Below are 21,704 nucleotides of genomic sequence, written 5' to 3'. Positions count from 1 at the left end.
CCTTACATACCTGTATGTAAATATGATGAAAAAAATCAGTTTCAGATTTTAAGGTGGAAGATCATGTATTACTGTGGTGTCTGTGTTCAACGGTGTTAAGTGTAGTTACAGTACGTGGATGTTAATGTGGCTTGCAGAGTTTGCTACTGCTGCCCCTTCAGACTGCTGTGGCAGGGTAAAGTTGGATTCTTACATTTCTTTATGCACAAAAAGTCAGCAATCATGATAATGATTTTCTAACCCAGGGTTAGAAAGAGTAGTGCAAGCAACTAATTTTAGTTTGACCTCACAGTCAATACAGAAAAAGGCTCTGGAGTGTATAGTGGCATATGTCATTTTGGGCAGAGGAGTAGCTTTCCAGAGAGCAGTGGATGCTGGGGGATGGCATTTCTCAGCAGTGGCAAAGAAATGATAATGAGAGATACCTGCTTTGTGGTGTACTTAAAATTGTTACACTGAACTGGGAGGCTTAGTAAAGATTATTAAATAATTTGGCAATTGATGGCAATTGCTGTATAACTCCAAACTAATTGCAGTATTACTAGAGGAAACAGGTGGGAGGTGAAGAGGACTGCACAGGGCATGTGTCCCTCCAACATAGGTGTCTTCTCCCAGGGAACCCAGGGTCTTCTCTCCCTATCTGCCAAATCCTGTCTGAAATGCCTCAACTGTTTGCTGAGTTTGGTTAATTCAGGGACAATTGGAGTTGCCCCATCTGCCAGATTCCCTGCTGAAGTGCTGAGTGCCCTCTGTTCTCTGTGACCAGCTTGGGAATGCAGGGTGTCACTGGCCTCTGGTAAATGCCCAGCTCAAGAAAGAGTCCAGCCAGACAAATGGGCAAATATATACGGCCTGTTTAGTAACTAAGCCAAGAGTTCTATGCATCACTCCCAAGTCTGATTTGAGGTCTATAGAGTTGGCTGTGCAGCATGCAGGGTCTTAGGAAGAAAAAGTGGAGAGATTCTTCATTATGAGCTTTTTGGAAACACCTTGCTCAAATGTAGCATTTAAAAATACATGTTGATAAAACCAAGCGTCATCTCAAATCTTAAGAGTATGTCTCTACATGGTTTTGTGGTCACCCAAGGGTTCTTTCAATAAGGCAGAACAAGTATCAGTAGGGGTTTGGCAGTGATAGCATGGAGCTCTGTATGTGCTAGTTCAACTTGCATTGAGTAGGGGGAGGTTAGATCATGCAGAGTGGGACTGTGCTGCTGCAGTTGCAGTTCCTGGTACTTGATATGTTGGTTTAAATCAGGTTGCTGTTTCTAGGAGCTACCAAAACTACTGAGTCTCAGGGGCCAGTCACTGACAATTGGTGCTGATGAGACAAGGACATGTCCTGGACATTGCTTCATGAGGCAGGATCTGGTTAGGCTTTAGTAACAGCTATCCCGGTGCTAGGAGGTTGCAAATCCTGTTTGTGAATTTCTTTTAGAGCACTGGATGTTGAAAACAGTACTTTCTCTTGGGAAATGATTATTCAATTAACTGGGTATTTATTTGGATAATAAGTTTTGTTGTTGTTGAAAGTGAAAGCTAGTTGGGGGTAAGATCTGCTTATTAGAGGGCTTGTTCTTGGGTTTTATAGGAGTGAGGGAGGCAGGGGAGGATGAGCTTACTGCCTTTGGTGCTTGGGGTAGAATTTTTGCCCTGTTTTTCTGCCATTCCATAAAGAAGCTGTCATTGAAAACTGGAGTTCTTGGGAATGTATGGGAAATACAGAAGTAAGCACTAAGGTCTCAGCACTGAGTCCAAGTTACCTCTGTTTCTCTAAAGTACCTAGTGTTTACCAACCCATTTAGTATCAAGGCTGTGTTTAACATTCTCCCCAACCCTCCCTCCACTCTCTGGTAGAAAAAGTAACATTAAAAATATAATAGAACAATTAGTGTGATGGAGATTTGCGTAGGTGTCTGTTGACAAGGAGTTAATCTTTGTGCATTGGTTTACAAGATGCTGTTAAATTCACAGGCCACATGTTCACCCAGGCAAAAGATGGAATTGTAATACTGGGATCACTTTAATATAAATGTAAATGTTGGAGAAGATGTTGAACTACACCAAATCACTTGTTACTACAGTCTCTTGCTTCTAGAGGAGCACACTTACCCTTGCTCAGGTGTTTTCAGCACCAAAGCTTACAGTTGCTTTTGTTCTCCTGCCTTTTCCTGAGCTGTACCAGCCAGGGTCCCAAAGAGCAGCAGTGGTGGTCAGCTAGTTGAGAGATGCAGGGATGCAGCTGATGACTTCTCTAAAGTTTAACAACAGCATCTTGGAGGTTTTTAGTCTCGTATGGGCCATTGTACTGCTCTGTTGCAGTTCAAAGTGCAGTGATGGAAAAGTATCAGTGGGTCAGCTCTGCAGCAACTGCACTTCACAGCATGATGTTTTTTTTATAAATAACTCTTACTGTGAACCTGTGTTTAACTTAAGGAGTGCTGGACAAGTGCAGGAATAGGACAGTGTGTATGACTGTCAAGCCAGTGTTGTACCCTGAAAAGTATAGTGGCTTTTCTGCACATAGAACAAGGACATATGTTGGGTTGGCGTGTGTAAAGCTCCTTTGGTAAAGAGTAGCCTATCTTAAACCTGTTCTTCCTGTCAAAGTTAAAAACAAGAAAAAAAACCAACAAAGTGCTTGTATGTGTTAATGCTGTTACTGTGTTGTATTTATAAGGGCAGCTATCTAACATGTAGATTGGAATCTGTGTTCCTTGCATCCATGCTGGAGTGGCAGGAGGAGACCCACCCTCTTCTATGGTGTTCCACACATGTATTTTAGACTTCAGTGCAAGCATCCTGTATGATTTTTCTTGATGAAGAGATCTGCTGTATTTCTTTGTGCAATATCACTTTGCATACTTCATTAACTTCTGGTGAGTGAAGCTAGAATGTAGAAAAATAAATAGGTTTGGGGAATTTTTTTAGGGGGGAGTTGCATTTTTGAAGTAAAATACAAATTTTTACTTTTGGTAATCTGTTTTGTGTAATTTCTCATTTCATTTAATTGAATGAGAATAATTCCCATAGTTTTAGATGGTATACGGACAAAACGTAGAGAAGCTTTTAGTGGAGACCATGTAATAGTCACATCTGGCTTTGGTGTGAGGTCGTTAGACAAGAGCAGATATCATCACAAGGGATGTTACAGCAGATATTTTGCTCTGGTATAAGAAACAATGAGCAGCAGAAATTCCTAGGGATAGTTGAAAATTTTTCCTTTTTTTGCTGGATTTTCATGTTGGCTGCTGTATTTATATGGTACATTCATGCTGGCATAACCCCCCCCTTCTCATGTTTCCAGGGAGGAGTCCTCTTGTCCTTGCTCACAGCTGTGGTGGCCTTGGCTGGGGCCAGCCATCCTCCTGCAGCCCTGCTTCCCAGGAGTGGCTGTGCCAGGCCAGCTGTTTCCAGCACCACCATCCGTGTGTGCTGATGTACCCCTGCAGGCACCCTGGGGCAGGGTGGGCTCCTTCTGCCAGAGGGCAGGGGCAGCAGGGGAGGCTGTGGGGATGGGAGAGCAGCCGCAGGTTAAAGTGGCATAAGGACAGCTAAAGGTCAGGCAGGGTTTGCTCTTAAGTAAAACTGAATGAAAATTATTTCCCTGCTGTTTTTGCTGCCCTGCTCACTTTTCCTGCAAGCATGTTTATGGAGGAAAATGTAACCTGAATATGCCAGGAATGGGATGGCAACCCACCTGCAGGGACCTGACCTCTCCTCCATGCTTGCTCCTTCGCACTCAGTGCTGCCACAGAGACTGATCTCATCTCCTGCCGTGGCTGGCACAGCTGCCAGCTGTCCACAGATGCAGACAAAATATATTTCTTTAAGTCACTTCCCTGTTTTCTGAATCTTGCCCACTTTGTTCTCCAACTTTTTCCAGTGCCTACAGAGGTCTGTTGGGTTTTTGGGCCTTAAATGTAAAAGGAAATCTAAAGGTCACAGAACATCCCCAGACAAAGCTAAACTTCAGAATTCTGGCAGAAGTGACACCTGTGGGATCAAGCTCCAAAACTCCGAGCTGTAGTTCTGGTGTTCAAGTTTCACATGGCACTTGATTACTGTCTTAATATACAAATGGGTGCCCAACTTGGGCTTTCTAATGTGCAAGCTAATACTGAAACCTGAAGAAAATTGCAACTATATCCTGAAAGCAGAACTCAAGCTTTTGTAAGGGTTTTTCAGCATTTCATTAAAACAAGTTAAATTCCAAAGATTGATTTTTATATATACTAGGATTTGAATTCAGTGAAGTACTTAGTGAATGATATGTGAAACTGGAGGGAGTGTGGGGCTTGTTTTCCCCTGCAGAAAAGATGACAAGATTTGGCCCAAATACTGGAGGATTCTGTAAAAACAATTATACACACTCTAAAGAAAATTTCAGATAAATAGTTGTGTGGAGTGGCTGCTTCTAATTGGGCTTGATGTTTTACCACAATTAGTTTTCCATTTAGGAGGGAGGATAGGAAATATAAAACTTGATGTAAATTAGGAGAGTGAAATAGTTTTCTTTTCAACTGCTCTTTGAGTCTTTGCATACCTCTTTTAAGCATATGTTTAGAAAATATTGCAGCAGTACATCTAAGAAGAAAACTGGCTTGTTTTGGAAATCAGAAGTGTATGTCCTAATAAATTGTTTCTAATGGAACTAGAAAATAGAGAAGATGATAGTAATGGAAGTTTCTTTTTGAAACTTGGGATTGCATTTTAACCTCATGGAGAACAGCTGTCATTATTCTTAAAGTCAAAACTAGACAAAACCCTCCTAATTTTAAGAAATTTTGGTACTGGTAATGTGTTGGTGGTTTTTTGCTGCAAGTAATATGTGAATTTACATTGTGAGAAGTAAACTTCTGCATCTGTAAATTTGCCAGTAACTTGTTCTCATAATTCTAAAAAAGGGGCAACAGTAATAGGATTTTATTCTGCCACATTGTATGTAGTATCTGAGTACCTTCCACCTATAGCAGAGGAGACCTGGGATTTAACTTCTCAGGATAACAGTGTGGGGGAGGGATAAGAAGAGACAGCAGGCTGCTTGTTGGCAGGATTTTTGGCTTGGGTATTTTGTGCATTATTTAGATATGGTGTTTGTACCTGAAATTTTTCTGACATTTGAGATATGTGGGTGTGGGCAGCAGGTAACAGGGCAGTGGCTTTCTGTGATGGAAATGTGCTGTTAATGTACTGCATAGCTCAGAAAGCACCACCGTGTACCTGTGCATATCGAAAATATTGGATACAACTTCTAAGAAGTGCTGAGATCCAGGAATCATAAAAATGGTGATTCTGCTATTTCTGAATACACAAACTGTCAAAGTTTTCTGGAATGTTTTATCAATTAATGTGTCTGCTTAGTGTTATGTTAATTGTGTGGTATTGCAGTGTTCTATAAACATTGGATTGGGAGATTGCATCTCTTTTGAGGTGAATAGTGACTTTGTGTAAATCTAGTAATTAAAATTGTATCTCTTCATGGAATTGGAATAAAATGTGGAGCTTCAATGGAGATGCTACTTCATTAGTATTGCTGCAATAGTCTCTATGTACATGTGAGCACAGTTCAGATCTGAATTTTACTGGAGGTGGGCTTGCAATAGTAGACTGAAATTACAGATTTGATTGGAGAGTTGTTTGGATGTCTTCACTGTTAGTCACTTCCAGGTTAAGCTGGAGTGTATTAAGTATCCTCTCAAGATATATGTTTGTTTCATTAATTTGTTGTTTGCTGCTCCCAACGCAGGTGTGAGCTGCTGTATTTCCTTGCTATATAGCAGGGGAAAGCCTTCACCCAGGCAAGATTAATCAGTGTTACTTTTTCTGTCTTCTTTGACCAAATCTTCTACATCCTGGTCATTTGCTAAGTGATTTTGATGCTCAAAAAGTACCCAAACAACAAGCCAGGAGAAGTCATGTCACTTCAGGACAAGAGAGATAAACTGATTGGTGAGTAAATGTATGATCAAACTACCCCTGGCTTGGCTTGCTTTAAATAAATCTGGAGACAGGTTGGTGCCTAATCTCCACCTGTCATTAATGTAGGGAATGAGAGGTGAGAAATCGTCACATAGAAATTTATTTTGATAGCTGTAATTTAAGCAATACAAAACATCAAGTTGGTTTTAAAGCTGTAACTGCTTGACTGAAGGTGCTTGGACTTCTAAGTGTGTTCATACCTGCACATTTAGTACTTGCTACTTCCTTTCTTATGCCTTCTTCTGAGGTAGATTTTTATCTAGTAGCTAAAGGATGGTCCCATTTGACCATTTTCAAGCTTTAAAAAATGTGGATCTCCCTGCAAGAAAAAATTTAGTGGGTTTTCATCTTTTCCAAAATTATTTTAAAGATGTTAAAACATTGTCCTGTAGATATATGGATGCCTGAAAGAATGAATGTAAGCCTGCCAACAGACTCATCTTCTTAGTTTCTTTGGCAGACCTGTAGGAAGTAATGAGTGCAGTGTTAAAACCTTCTCTGTGCTGCTGTGTCTGTAGTGCAGTGGGAGACCTCTGGACAGGGTAATAACACCAGTCAGCAAAGATAATGACAGAAGTCTAACTGTTTGGTACTGTTAAGCACAAACTGTTTTGCTTTGGAAACAATGGTGGCATAACATGGCTTTTAACAGTTCTGGCTGTGAAATCATACTGAAATGGTAAACTTTGATTTTAAAATGTACTTGTTCTTTTTTTGACCTCAGTCAAGGAGACTTAGAAGAGACAAATGAGCAGAGAGTAATTACTCAAAGTACAAGCAGATGCTACTCTTGTTTCTCATGGAAATTTCTTGCATAGAAAGGCAGGGTTAAAGAAATGGAGCTTTTTGTACTAAAAACAATGCAGTACTTTAGCGTGTTTTTCTAGCTTTTTCTTTGTATGACCTGTAATCTTAAGGATGAAGTGCCTTTTACCAATAAAAGACTGAAGTGGGCTGGTAGAGGAGGGTCTTTCAGAATAGTTTAAAGTCATGTACAAAATATAATAGCAGGTTACTTAAAAAGATGTGAGAAAGTTTTATTTTGTTGCCAAGTAAGGATAGACTGAATATGTACCTTAGTTTTTAAAGATATGCCTTAAGTGATCTGTTAGTTAACCTCATAACAATGGTCAATTATATTTATTTGCTACTAGAAGTACTTCTTTTAGGGGGAAAAAAAGAGATGCTTCTGTTGCTTTTGAGTTTGCTGAAAAAAATCGTCCTTGTCTGTCATGTCAGGAGCGCCAGAGACTGCTCGTCTGTATCTAGTGAAATACTCTCAGGTGTACCTGAAGTGAAAAAGTAGAGGGGAGGAAGGAGATTGTACTGTACACTGTAGCAACACTTACCTGACCAGTCTTGGTGAGGACTAAGAAGTGCCCTTTCAAAACTAAGTATAAAATTGAGAAGCAGAGAGAAAACAGCGCTCATTGCTGTAGCGTCTCTTCTGTACAGCAGGTAGGAAACAGCTTCTCTGAAATACACAGAATAACCCTGAGATTGGTGGTGGGCTTGTGAGCTCATTTATCTCAAGTGTTCTGGACTCACAGTGCTGTGAGTAATGTGATACAATTGTTAGTTTTGATTTGAAGAGAAATCCAGGTATTTATCTAACAATAATTGTATCAGAAAATACAGATACTTTGGGAGTATCTCTACTGTTTCTCTTGTTTACTATTAAAAGCTCTTACCTGTATTTTCACCTTGTCTACTGTTGGTCCACATATCACCACAGCACAATATTCCATGCAGGTTTTGTGGCTTCTTGGCTTAAATGCTCATTAAATCTGTTTGGCTGAGTGTGTAAATCACATTTGCAGTTTTGATACAGTTCTGGCTTTAAAATGTATGTTTCCTTAGTAAGGAAGCAGCTGTATATCTCTCCAGTGCTAATAGTTTCCCCCAAAAAGAATAATTAAGTGCTCATGGGAGTAAAACTAGTGTCTCAGTTTATGATTGAAAAGGGTTAAAGCTGCCAGACTACAGGACACTAGTGCAGAAATGGCATTGATATTAAGGTGGATAGGATGTGGTGTGTTGCTGCTTATCTGCTGGCTGGCCTAGCCTGCATGCTGAGATTGAGGCTGCCTTCAGTCTCCTTGTGGCTGCTGTGATGTTGCTGCAGCACCTGAAGGTCCCGCTGCAGTGAGGCTTTGCATCTGCTCGGTCGGAGCTGACTGCTCCATCGCAGGAGCTGGAGATGGGGATGTGTGTCTGCATCAGTGACCTTCAGCTTACAGCCTGAGGATTCAGTGCAACTGCAGTCACCACAGGCTGGCTGGGAACTGGGAAGCCTTGGGACGAAGGCACGGGTCCTGTCTGTCCACTCCTGGAAATGAAGGCCACAGGCTTTGGAGGGAGGCCAGGAGAGAGGTGTGATTGTGCCTCTAGCTCAGTATGGATTTGTCTACAGACTGAGTATAGGACATACTTTGAAACAGTGTTAAAAAGTGAGCAAGCCTCAGTGAATTTAAAAGCAGTCATTAAATACTTTCTTAGTTGTTGAGTTTCATAATCTGGAATGGAATCTTCTAAATGGGAATTTGACATGCTACAGGTTCCTGTATTGAGCAGACGAGAGAAAATATATGAAAGAAGTGGTAAAAGTAAAATTGGTTGGCCACCTTACCTCTGTTCTCTGTTTTCCTGTCAGTGTAATGTAGTATATAATATATAGTATAATGTATTATAATATAATCCCATCAGATGTGATTTTTGAAAGTGTAAGAACTTCACTTAAACTGATTTACTGTTTCATTTTGGCCCTGTATCTGCTCTGTACCTACCAGTCCAAAACACCCTGCATCTTGCCATATAGAGCTAATGGGGCAAAACATTGAGACCTGAAAGAGGGCAAGACAAGTAAAAACCATGCAGTGTCCCTACTTAGCTCCACAGCCTCATTTAGAAAAGCCCTAAATGCATGGGGATTGTCTCCTTTTGGCTGAGAGGTATAGATTAGATCCTAGCCGCGTGAGAGTTACAAACATCCACTGCCTTGCTGTTTCCTGTTACGAATTTTAATTATTACTTTGAAACATTTGCTGATGGCTCTCACAGTAGTCAGTCCACCCTCCCTTGTGTTTTTTTTTGCTTTTGTTTTCCAAGCTCACGTTTATTTAGAACGCTATATATCACTGTTTTCTGTGGAGATTTTGTAACGCTGCCCTAATGACCCAAACCAGGCTTACTGCTGAGGAGTGTGGGGGTCAGGCAGGCAGCAGAAGCAGCCCGGCTCTGGCGCAGGCAGGACGGCAGCACCAGCCTTCCCGGGGGTGCCAGCTCCCGCAGGGAGCCAGCTCCCGTGGGCTGCCTTCCCGTGAGAACCGGAGCCCCGTGGAGGCAGAGAGAGCTCTTAAAGGGTGGGAGATGCTGTTGTCTAGGTTAAGCCCTGCTTGGAGTCAGTTTGAGTTTTAGAATGAAAAGCCTCTCAGTTCTTGAAGCTGTTTTCCTAAAGAATCCCTCCCTTTTTCTTTTAAACTATATCAGAATTAGTTATTTACGCGCTGGAGGCGGCAGTTCAGTCTTTCAGAAGATGCCATAATCTGTTGCTTTTAGCACGCCGGAGGAGTTCCCGCAGTTACAGAGCAGGAGCGTTGAGTCCGTCCCGCAGGACGTGCCCTTTCAAACCGGCTCACGCGTGGTAGCGGGCTCGGCGCCCACGGCAGCCCTCACCCGGCCCGGGGCGAGCAGGGAAGCGTCCAGGGCCTCTGCGGGGCGGGGGCCGTGGGGCAGCAGGGCGGGCGGGTGTGGGGGCCGCTTGCGCAGGGCCGGTACCTGCGCGGCGAGTGCGCTGCGCGGGGCTGCCGCGGGCCTGCGCCCCTGGCCAGGGGCTGCTGGCGTCCGTGTCAGCCCCGGCGCTGGTATTTCAGTAATGCGGTGCTGCTTGGTCATACTGCCAAAGCCAAGCTATAAGCAGCGAGTCTTTGCTCCACTTTTCCTCGCTCCGTGCCTCCGCTCCGCCCCGTCCGCGCTCCCCGCGCTGCTGAGATCAGCTTCCTGCTTTTCGTTTCCCTCGGAACAGCGCTGTTACTCCTCCCCCGAAAGAGTTATTTTCATCGGGCTGGAGTGAGTGTCTGAGTGTGGCTGCGGGCTCTGTTTGTGACAGGCGATCGCCGGGCTGCGGGAGCGGTGTCGCGGTGGTCGCGGTGTGCTGCCGAGCGCAGGACAGCGGGCAGGATGGCAGAGCGCTGCGCCGCCAGCGCTGCTGTGCGAGCCCTGTGAGCGGGACGGCGCAGGAGGTGAGTGAGTGCTCCTGCCTCGCCTGGGTACGGGCGGCTGTTGGAGCAGGAACCAAAAGTCACAACCTGGCCCGGCTCAATAACAAGAGACGGGCAATTATGTTGTTACCGTCTCCGATTAGATGGTTTTACTCCTACTAATGCTGTAATGGAGTATACTCAGGAAATGATGTATTCTGCTGTAGCAAAGATCTGTAGTCAATAACAGCTCGTAGTTTGTAAGTATCTGGTTTTTCTCATTGAAAAGTATGAATAGGTATGACACAAATACAGCCGTAAAGGAGAGATGATAAAGGTAAAGTTTACTCTAAACAACTTTAAAAACCCACTTACATTATTTCAGAACTTCTGGATGGATTGAGTAATGCAAGAGAAGAGACTTTACAGTGGTTTAGTAATAACTGTGGATCTAGAACAGTGTGATGTATTTGAGGGAGTGATGTGATGTTATAACATGGAAATAAAATTATAGACAGGAAGAGCAAAAAAGTACTTTTTACAGTTACCAAGCATCCTTCAGAAAGGAAGCCAGGTTGGTTTAGAGAAAAGTGTTTGTAATGATCTCAGATGCAGCAGATGGACAATTTCTACGGAAAGGTGTCTTCTTACGTTATTGCATTGGATTTTTAAAATTATTTTTCTTTACAGAATGGAGAGTGTAAATATCACAGGTTCATTAATTAATTTTCAGCTTTTCAAACAGATGAGCATCATTGTCTGTATTCCTCCAAATGTAAGTTCTAAAATTGCTAATCTGTAACTGGTGGTAGGTTAGACAAATACTTTGTGTTGTCACATTCTGCTTTTGCTGTGGGGGGTTTTTTTTTGGTTTTTTTTTTTTTTAGCTGCTGCCTGTTAACGGTCAGATTAATGGGATGATTTTGTTTGCTCTGGCCTGATGCTCTGAGTGATTTCGCAGAGGACTCCTCATGGGAAGCCACTCAAACACGCAGCTGTGGTGGGCCAGCCTGGTGCTGGGTGATGCCACCACAGCTACAGGGCACTGTCTCAAGGTTGGCACTGCTCCCCAGATGACAGGGGACAGTAGTAACAAATCAAAGATCTTGATCAGGATCATCTGGGGCCTAACCAGAATTGCTTGTGCTCATGATCCAGACAAGGGTGTGTGATTTGAGTAGCTGTTTTCTGTTCTGAGAAGTTTAATTTATTGTTTGTTCTATAAAATGAAATACATGGAACTCTTTATTGGATCTTACAGTGAAGTTCTCCAGTAGCCTTGCTGAAAGCCATTCTGGAGAAGCATGTGTTTTTAAAGTTTGATGCATTGTGGTGAAAAATGAGAGAGGTACAGTAAATTAGAAATTGGGGGTTGATTTCTGGTAACATTCTTGATGATGGCTGACTTGCCATTTTTCCTTGGTGGAAGTTTGCTCTGCTTCTTACCAGCAGCCTTATACATTAAGGGGTCTTTCAAGAAGGCTGGAGAGAGACTTTTTACAAGGTGATAGAACAAGGGAGCATGGCCTTAAGCTAAAGAAGGGTTTGGACTAGACATTAGGAAGAAATTTTTCACTGTGAGGGTTGGTGAGGCACTGGCACAGGTGGCCCTGAGATGTTGATCTGTCCCTGGAGGTGTTCAAGAGCAGGTGGAATGGAGCTCTTTGGAACACCTTCAGCTAGAAGGTATCCCTGCCTGTGGCAGAGGGGTTGGAGCCAGATGATCTTCAAGGTCCCTTCCAGGCCCAGTGGTTCTGTGATTGTATGCTTCTGTGATTCTTCAAGTTTCAGGGCGAGTAGAAGTCATAAGGGTGTTGTATTATTGGCTCACACTTACTGCTTGCAGTTGAACAGCTTTGTAGGTAAAGGTGTAAGGCCAAAATGAAAGCAACAAATCACTTTTATAGCCTAGTCTGTGGCTTCCACTTGAGTACTGGTGGTGGAGCATTGTATAGGAGGTAATAATAAAATTTCCAGTCATGTGTGGCCTTGCATCTTTTATATTTGTTTTCATGTGCTGGGTATACTGCACCACATGGTTTTGCCTCTATGCAATCTCTAAATTCATTGCTGCTAAATCTACTACTTGGTTTAGACTTGTGCTCAAGAAATTAACCCTGTGTTACGTCATTACTTTGAGGGATAAAATAGTAGCTAAAGACATTTTATGTGCTGTGTACATTTTATCAGTGTGTTAAAAAGACAACACAAGTGCGTTTGTTTCAGTGTATTGAGTCTAAAGATAACTCTACATGCTAATGTCTTAACAAGAAATGTGTTGTAAATGTGCTTATGCTGTAGATTTCCATTTCCATTGTGGGTCCAAGTATCAACCCTTATTTGCCAAAGTTACTGCCTTTTTGCTTGCATTCTGCCAGTAAAGAAACTCTGTAGCACTGGGTACCTCATCATAATGTGAAGCATCAAGCACAACAGCTATTGGACCCTTTTGCTGTTTTATTTAGTTTGTATCTATTTTCAGCATCTCAGTTATAATTGATAGGAGGCTGCTGTAAAAAATCCAACCTGTATCAATTAAGGGCTCCTACCAGTGGCTCTACGTTTGGTTCTTAAAACTGATTTTCCTGCTTCAGACAGCTAGAGTCAAAGCATTTGCTGCTGCTCTGTCATACTTTGGCAACCTAGTTTTCTCTTAGCTTGTAGAAATTGGTTAATGTATTTTGGAATCCATCAAAGGGGGATAAGAAGTTGTGTCTTAAAGCCGGATGCTTCCTCATTGGAGAGGTCACAAGGGTACTAATAAGTGCTCTGTATTTGTAGGCATGAAGAGTGAAGGGAATGTCTCCCAGAGTATTTTTTTTTTCACCTTCAGCATGTGTAATGTTGACCACCATCTTCATCGAAGATAGAAGATACAGACATTATTTGAATTACAGCTCCCTGACAAAGAAGTGGAATAAAAACATATTTAACAGAAGTAAAAGTGAGTCAACATATTTAAATGACAGCACTATTACTGAAAGAAAGTCCTTGCATCTTGGGGCTATGCCAGTGTTTTTGTTGTATAATGAACTGGACTGGAGGAATGGTCATACCTAAAATTAATGGTTTTTATTAGCTTAACTCTTTCTACCTTAAGATAGAACTGACCACTACTTGGTAGATCAGCTAATGTATTGTGAATCAGACTTAAGAACTGAACAGTTCTGTTTCCCCCTAAAAAGGGGTCTGGGATTGCATAGTAGAAAAGCAGGACAGGGGACACGACTCATTTTGTTTTCAGAGCTGGCCTATACTTGCTGCTTGTCAAGCTGGAGCCTTAAGGGCAGGCTAAGTAAAGTGCAAGAGGAGGAGGATATGTCTCCAGAAATAGAGCACTACTGTCTATTTCTTCTACTAGGGACTTATATGTATCTTCTAAACATGATTTTGCAGTCTGGATAGTTTCCAGAGCAGATAGCATCAGTTAGTTAGTGATGCTGAAGATAACATGTCTTAATTGTGATGCTGTTTTTATCTTTCTCCTGTGATCCTTTCTGAAGTTGATGCTGTAGTGTGTTAATTTCATCAGTTACTCTTGAGATTTTCAGTAGTGGTGAGCTACCTGAAGAGAGCAGATCCTCAAGTGGCCTGTAAAAAACGTACATTTCTCTGGCCGATATTCTAATATTTTTTTGTTTGTTTTTTAAGTGGCAGGGTGATATTAGTTGCTCAGACCTTATTTGTGGCATGCAGGAAGTTTTTGTTAGTAGCTTTCAAGCTTTTGTCATGTGTTGGGTGCTGGCAAAACCAACAACAGGTATTCAGCATGCATTCACTGCGTTTTGGCGAGGGAAGTTGAATGTTAGATCCCAAGGGAAAGTTCCTGTTCTGAGATTTGCTAATGTATACTCATGCATTTTGTTTGGGGTCTTGTTACTTTCTGTGAGACTTCATGCAAGCACAGAAATCCATGATAGCGGATTTTGACAAGGGATAAAAGGATGAATGTTTACTTTGCTTGGAAATTGCTCAGATGGTAGAGTTTAGAGTTGAAAATGTTGTCTCTGCTCCTTCCCTTGTCCTATGAAAGTAAACTGAAAGCCTTAGAAAAATGTGGCATATTGAGTGTTCAGATTTTGAAGTATTATTTTTGGGTACCTTAAGCTGAAAAATTATATTGGTAATTTAAAACTTTATAAAAACCAAAAATTATAATTGTGGAAAAGTAACAAGGGGAATGATAGTTTTAGGATGAGAAAGAAAACTTACTTTAATACTTTAATATCCCTGTCAAGCTTGCATAGCTTTTATAAAGCCAAAAGGACTGAAACAATGATCTAGAAATGCAAACACAACAAAAAATTATAAAATTGGCTACTTGGTTTGATTGTATCTTTCAGAGCGAAAAATAAGATTCTCACTTTTTGTTGTGAGGAAAGAGTATTAAGAGTAAACCACAAAAATAATGCTTTCTTTGGTAGCCAAGTTATGGCACAATACAAGGGACCTTAAATGCTCAAGAATTGATGCAGCTGGGCCATCATCTGTAAGCGCACAGCTTCTGTGCGCTTTGAGGGGCCCTGCCCCTGCTGCAGCACCTTCTCACAGAGCTGTGCCCACCCTCCTCATGGACGAGGTGTAACAGCAGCAGCCTGGACCCTTCTCCTTGGCCTTCTGTGCGGGACCATCCGGGAGAGCCGCGCTGGGAAGCACAGCCGTGCAGGGACTGTGCGGGGAGCTGGGGTCATGTCTGCTGTGGGACAGCCTTCCCTGCTGGCCAGCTAGCCTGCGGTGAAACCATGGCAGCATCTGGGGCGCTTTAGATGTGAAACTTGAGTGTGGAAGGGCATGGCTTTTGTAATGCTTGCAGATTGCTTCTTTTCTCAAAAGCAGCCACAGAAGGTGCTTCCAGAAAAACCTGTGCATTTCACCTGAAGATGAGCAGGATCTGCTGCAGGGGAAAGTTACTCAAAATGTGTCCACCCCTTTTTATCTGTTAACTCACAACTGCACAGTAAAATGCTTTTTATGATATCAGGAGGTTAAAATGCTTTCAAATTAAAGAGATATCTTTATGCAGATATTCAAACAAAATATTTTTCTCAAACTAATTTAAAAATTAAACTGTCTGTAGAAATGAAAATAATTTGAGTTTTCCTGTTCCCTGCTAGCGACAGGAATATATAAGGGTGTTTTAAATTTAAAATTGTACTAATGTAGCTGTAACTGTTCTATACTTAACTAAATAACTTCCTTTTTGTAACTAATGCTGCCCCTCAAAGCTTGTTAATGTATGGATTAACTTGGAAGTAGCAATCAGATGTGTAAACATTTAGAAGTTTTTTGGGTAAAAATGCAGGCAAATTCCACATGGGCCCACTGTGCATGGACAAAATCTGAGTAGACAGAATTTGGTGCAGCTCACTCAAGAAGCAGGTTGTTGCTAGTCAGGAGCAGCAAAGTGTTACTAGATTTCAGGTATTTCTTTCTCCCTTCAAGGTTCCCGTAAGTCAGGCAGCTAGCCAGGCCCCATTGGCAAAAAACCAATGGTATATTCAAATAACATGGCTGAGGCCTTCCCATCTGTAGCAGGGCTCATGGTTTATCCAAAATGATCACAGGAGTAAGACTCTGATAGAGGTTTTCTGAATTAGATGCTGGGCTTTCACTGAATGTCTGACTGCAGTCCCTGCTCTGTGAATTCTGAATCTGCACCTGGAGATGTTTGCTGCAGGTACTGACATCTGCTTTCTGGTGGACCTCTAGTGAGACAGGGAATCCAAACTGATGTGTTGAAGTGGTGGTTAGGCAGAGGAAAAATAGGTACTTTCCTGGTGAGCTTTCATAAGAAGTGAATATACTCTAAATATTTCATCAATTTACACTGTTGCTTGTGACTACATTTTCTGCAGTATGAGTTGACAAATGCACATAAAAGCAGATAAACCCTTTGCTCTTGGCAGTTCTAAGAGGTATTTCAGCTTGTCCTGCAGGTCCTTAGAAAAGACATCTTCAGTTGACTGATAACTCCTTAAAACATTTCTGCTGAGTAATTAAGGTGCAAATAGAGGCTGTAGAGATGCTTAGGCTTCAGTCAGTAATGTGTTTGTTTTAAGATGGTCAGCCTCCTTGGTTTATATCTAGGAAAAAATAATTCTTAAACATGGTGCCATCTCTTGAAGATGATTAAGGAGCATAATATGCTCCCTTTGTCGAACCTGGTGGGGAGCAAGGGGGCAGGCAGCTACCCAGCTAACCAAAGTTCCCAGGTAGTCTGTGTGTGGTAAGACCTCTAGAAAAGGCATATTATGGCTGTCTTTTGGGGTGGTGGGAGCCTGGTCAATATCATAAACCATTTATCAAAAGGAAGTATGCCAAAGTCTGTATTTGCAACGCTAACAAAGTGTATGTTTTGTACAAAGTACCATGCTTTGGCTGCTCTGCATATTAAGAAGTAGTAAAAGGTTCAGAAGAAGCTTCCCATTTTAATGTTGATGCACAGAGAGAGGAGCTTAAAGAGTAGCTGTGGTATTTTGCAATTTATTGTATTTCCAAGTCTGCCAGTAATTTTGTTTTCTTCACATCACCTTTACAAAACAGGCCTACTGTGTGGTGTTCACTTTTATCTTGCATGTACCTGCAAAAAAGTGTGTACACATACCTACACTTGTGAACACTTAGGTATGAATATGTATATAATAGAAAAAGTATGTGCATCTTTGCTGTAGTAACAGGACAAAATGAACTTTGGTGGCTATTCCTGATCCCTATTCACTCTTACAGTTTACTGAAAACATGAGACAAGGCAATGAGACTTGACCTAACACAGCAGACATGAGTAGACCTCTGGTACTGTCTGCGACTGATTTCATCAGTGACATTTTTTGGCATGCTGTGTTAGACCAGTAGTGAACCCACACTTTCTCTGTTGTTACCAAAGAGTATCTTATTTTTAAAGTACATAGATAAAGAAATAAACTTGAAGTGAATTAAATTTGTGTCTAAGTAAAAATCCAATTAAAGTCAATGTCTTAAAAGTGGCCTTATCTGTCATATGATTCTGGATAGTTAAGGCTAAAAGATACTGATATTACTTTTGTTGATAATACAAATTAGGCCTGTTTAACTAGAGAAATAAATCTGGGTAGTGTCTATACAAACCTATGAGTGCTGCAGAACTGTTTTCTCACTTTCAGATACCTCTGTGACTGGACTGCTGAGCAATGAGTAGCAAGAAATAGCTCTTGGTGATTTACTGACCTAAAAGGATAAGATCTCCCCCATCTTGGAGAAATAAATATGATTTAGAGTCCATCTTTCTGCAGGTCTTCCACACAGAGTGAATCTGACCAACACTTGTTAGACATGTAAAGCAAGGTGAAGGTTTTGCCTGCTGGGATCAGAGTTTTAATCATCACTTACCTGCTGCTCATGCCCTCACCATTTTGAAGGAATCTTCTCTCTTTAATTCTGACATTAGGGCTTGCAAGGATAATTTTTTTTCTTTCACTTGTTTGTATAGTGTGGTACCGCTGTTTTCCATCTTCAACTGCAGATTGGAATAGGTTGGGGCTCCTTAATCATACCAGAATGATAATTAATATTTTATAGCATTTTTCACTTGTTGTACCTGATTGATGCATAGGATTGATGGAAAAAGCTAGGTGACACCTTTGTGACTGAGGTGATTGAGGCAGGTGGAAGCTCTGACTCACAGGAAGGTTAAGTATGAATTTAAGGAAGCCTTTTGGCTTCCTTGAAAGGTTTGGAGAACCTATGGTTCCTTATTTTGGGGGTGGGGAGGGGAAGCTGCTGCTGGGATTAAGTTATAGGATGTTAAACCACATGGCAGGGGTGTAAGGGGGCATATTATGAAATGGTGTGAAAGTTGTGTGGGATGATTAGCACTTGATGCTCACTGTATCAGATTCACCTCTGATCAACAGTGCAAACATCCCAAGAGAAAGTATACGAGTAGCAGCTCCTAGTCTGTGAAGGAAGAGTAGCGCCATGTTCTTCCAGAGTCTGGCATTAGTGTGGCAGCAACAAAGATTTCCAGGAACAAAAAAAAGCATAAGACAATCCTGCCTAAGGTGTGTTTAGGTGTCTGCAATTCAGTCATTCAACAGGTAACACAGATTAACACAGAGTAAAAACAGTGGATCTGAGTTTGTTTTGAAACCAAGGTGTTGTTATGAAAAATCAGTGCCAGTTTTTCACTTTCTTATGTAGTTGAAATGGCCATTCATTTGAAGAATGAATATTTGATGTTTTCATAAAAAATTCTACTATTAAATTTCTGTAGCGTACCTGGCCTGTGTGATAGCACATTACGAATATTTATGAAGCTTAGTAAGATTTTTATAGATGTTAATACTGTTTATCAAAGTGTTATTTTAAACTCATACTTCAGATACCTGTTTAATCTATTATGGTTCTCTATTTTGCATGTTACTAGGTAGCTGGTTCTCCTATGGCTGAGAGACCTTACCTAAGTACCCACGTGCTTTGTCCAAGCCTACACAGTGGGTTTCTGGCAGAGGAGGGATGTGGGCTAAGGAAGATCCTTTGGCTTGCCCTGCTGCTGCTGCTTAGCAGTTTAATCCATGTCACCTGAACTAGGGCTTCCCATGGGTAGCAACTTTACCCAGAAAAGGTTTGCCCACCCCTGAAGAGGAACGGGCAGCTGCACAAGGGTTGGAAATAATACAGCCATGTCTCCTCCCAAGCATATGGAGAGAACTTGGTTTTGGCCCTGACATGGGCTGGAGGTGGGAAACCAGCGTCTAGTGTGCTCTAAGGAACCTCAACAGGGAACATTAAGAGCAAGGCTGCAAGGCCCATGCCATGGTTCAGATACTGGACCTGCAGTGGGCTCTTGTCTGTGCTTGAGTGCTTTAAGCAGTAAAACACCTTGTCTGTCCCTGACAGCTGGACTAGAGAAGCTGGTGAGGCTGCAGGAATTGCTGTGGCCACTAGATGACTCCTTCAGCCTGCTGGTGGATAAACTCAGAGCTGAAAAGAAGTCTGAAGAGCTGGTGCAGGAAGGAGGGGCTGCTCTGGGTCCCATCTGAGAGAGGTGCATCAAAATTAATGGGTTATATATATCTCCCAACTGATGGGAGTGTTAATGTGGTTTTTAGTTTGAGGTGAAGTAGTTAAGGGTAATAAAACTCTATGATCACTAATTTGGGGTGTTTGTTAATTAAGTTTGCATTTTCAAAACAAGGGTCCTGACTTCCATAAGATCAGGCTGGATTCACTGGGGCAGTAAACATGTGAAGAAGCTAATGTTACAAGTTGTATTACTTGTTGACTGGACTGGAAGTGACACCTGGGTTTGTGAGGAGCTCGGGCTCTTACTTTGCAAGCTTTCATGAAAAGAAAGTTCACTGGACACTCTACCCCAACCAGCAGCAGCATAATGTTGTCTTTGCCACTTCTTTGCGTCTTGTAGATGGGCAAGACAAATCCTGTTAGGCTGGGAAAAATGTAAACACACTCTTCTACAGTTAAGGCCTAGACAGAATTCCCACAAACTCGCTACAAATTTTGTTGCATATGTAGAGGGTCCACTCACCTTATGATGCTCAGGATTATTTAATCTTCCTGTCATTTAGAGAGAGTTGCATAAACATCTATGTACCAAGACACTGGTAAGTCTGTGGTCCCTTTATCAAGGTAATTAGGTGGTGAGGTGATTCTGATGTTGCTCCGTGTGTTTCCTCACACCTGTTTTTATTTCTGAGATGTAATAATGAATCACTAGTTGCCATTAAATGTGACCGGTTCCTGGTGCAAAGTATGTGCTGAATAAAACAATAGTGCCCCTGGCTGATTTTTTTTTTTAAATTCAAAACTGTTTTTTTAAGCTAAGACTCTCATAGCAATAAGACTTGGTCCTCATCTAGGGCTTGATCTGTGAAGGTATTATATTATTCCTTGAAGCTGTGAAGTTTGAGTGCTTCAGTGTTTGTAGTAAGCTAATTTTGTTTTTAAACTTAATGCACAGTAATTGTCATGTTTGGAAGTTTTCTTCAGCTAAAGTTTTTTCTCTCTTAAATACTGAAGACCTGTTGGTAAGTCCAAAACTTCTTCTAAATTAGCTTCCAAAAATGCAATTTTGGATTGAGTCTTTGCAAACCAGGGCTAGAATTTTCTTGACCCAAATCGTGTTTCTTTTGAGGCTTATGTTTACTCAGTGGCATATTGGAGTTTAGTTCTTTGGATGTTTCAAAAAGACATGATATAAAAGCAGCTGTTGTATGAGATTTTTAGTTTCTTTCTATTTATGCTTGTAGGATATGTATGTAACACAGTTCTTTGTATGAATATATGCAAACATCCCTTGTCTCTTGCTTTCCAAACATGCATACCTTGACACATACGCTCAGGCATTCTTCCCTTCCTTCCCACCTTGTTTTCTGCCCCAAGACCCTGTTTTTGAGATTGTGTTTAAAAGCTTTTGTAAATTTTGTACTGGTCTAAAGGGAAACTGCATAACCTGTAATTTACACTAATCATTTGTAAATAAACTATAACAGAATTGAAGAGGAGAAATATTGAAAAAACCCCTGGGTTTTGGCATTTGCTTAAATAATTTCCATCTGTCTTGTTGCTGTGTCATTATTTTGTTATGCTAAGTGTTCTGTTTAACTTGCTTTCTGAGATTTCTGTGTTTTTATCTGTTTACTTAAAAGCTGTTGTTCTAAGGAGATGCCTTGTGTAGTTTAATTGAAAGGCCAAGGAGGAAGATTAAGGGGCAAGGCCAGGAGCAAAGCTACTGGCCATCTATTTAAACTTACTTGGTTTGGGTGTGTTTAGTGCATTGGTCTCTTACATCCTGCAAGAGAAATAAAATTGTGCTGCACCATGTTAATTCAGGCTAATAAAATGTAAAGAAAAAAATTAAAGGAAAAAATACCTAATCCTGTATTTCCCACTAGATTCTCACTCTGAAAAGTGTTTTATTGTTGGATTTATGCTTTTTCTGCTGCTGTCAGTGATGGTTGTAAATATGAATAGAAGGCAGCATGTGTAGCATGGATCAAAGTGAGGTGAATGAGCTGAATTGGAAATTTACCATGCTTGAGCTAAGCTGGCAGTGGAAATGACATGAGCGGCTTAATTTTATTTAGAGCTGTGTAAAGGGAGAGGCAGTCATGTGTGTGCATGTGTACGGCTCCTATCTCCCCCAGCCTCTGCCCTGTCCCTCTTCTCGCTCTCCGGGCCCCAAGTGACGTGCTGGGATGTACAGGTTATCAGTTCTGAGCACATCTGGCATTTCAGGAATTAGCTGGGCTGCGGCAGCAGTTGGGAGCACAGGGGATGGTGGCATATTTTATGTTCAGCTTCCTCTCTGAAGTGGCTGAGCTGAGTCAAGCAGCAGGGAAAAGGCTGAGCAAGGCACTGATGTTTCCCTGAAGACTCTTAGTGTGCTTGCCTGCCTGCCCTGTGCACTGACTGTGATCTGGTGATGGAATAGCCAGTCTCTTTGATACTTCTTTGTCCCAGCCCTTAGCATAGTCAGTGTTCAGAATGGTTAATAGGCATGCTTTGTAATGTTACGTCTTATAGAAA

General features: G+C 41.6%; 1 protein-coding gene across 17 annotated transcripts in view; it reads left to right on the top strand.

Moving 5' to 3' along the window:
- Positions 1-21,704, top strand: part of BBX (BBX high mobility group box domain containing) — a 139,779-nt gene that overhangs the window by 23,747 nt on the left and 94,328 nt on the right. Inside the window, exon 1 of one of the 17 annotated variants that reach the window (XM_064724949.1) lies at positions 10,041-10,223. The exons of the other annotated variants lie outside the window; for them this stretch is intronic. The gene's annotated coding sequence lies outside the window, so the exon portion shown is untranslated. Of the gene's footprint in view, positions 1-10,040; positions 10,224-21,704 lie in introns of those variants that run through there. 17 annotated transcript variants of the gene reach the window in all.

This window comes from Zonotrichia leucophrys, chromosome 1 (genome assembly GCF_028769735.1).
Source record: "Zonotrichia leucophrys gambelii isolate GWCS_2022_RI chromosome 1, RI_Zleu_2.0, whole genome shotgun sequence".
Taxonomy (NCBI): Eukaryota; Metazoa; Chordata; class Aves; order Passeriformes; family Passerellidae; genus Zonotrichia; species Zonotrichia leucophrys.
Note: the sequence above shows the minus strand (reverse complement) of the source record. Positions and strands in the feature narration are given on the sequence as shown.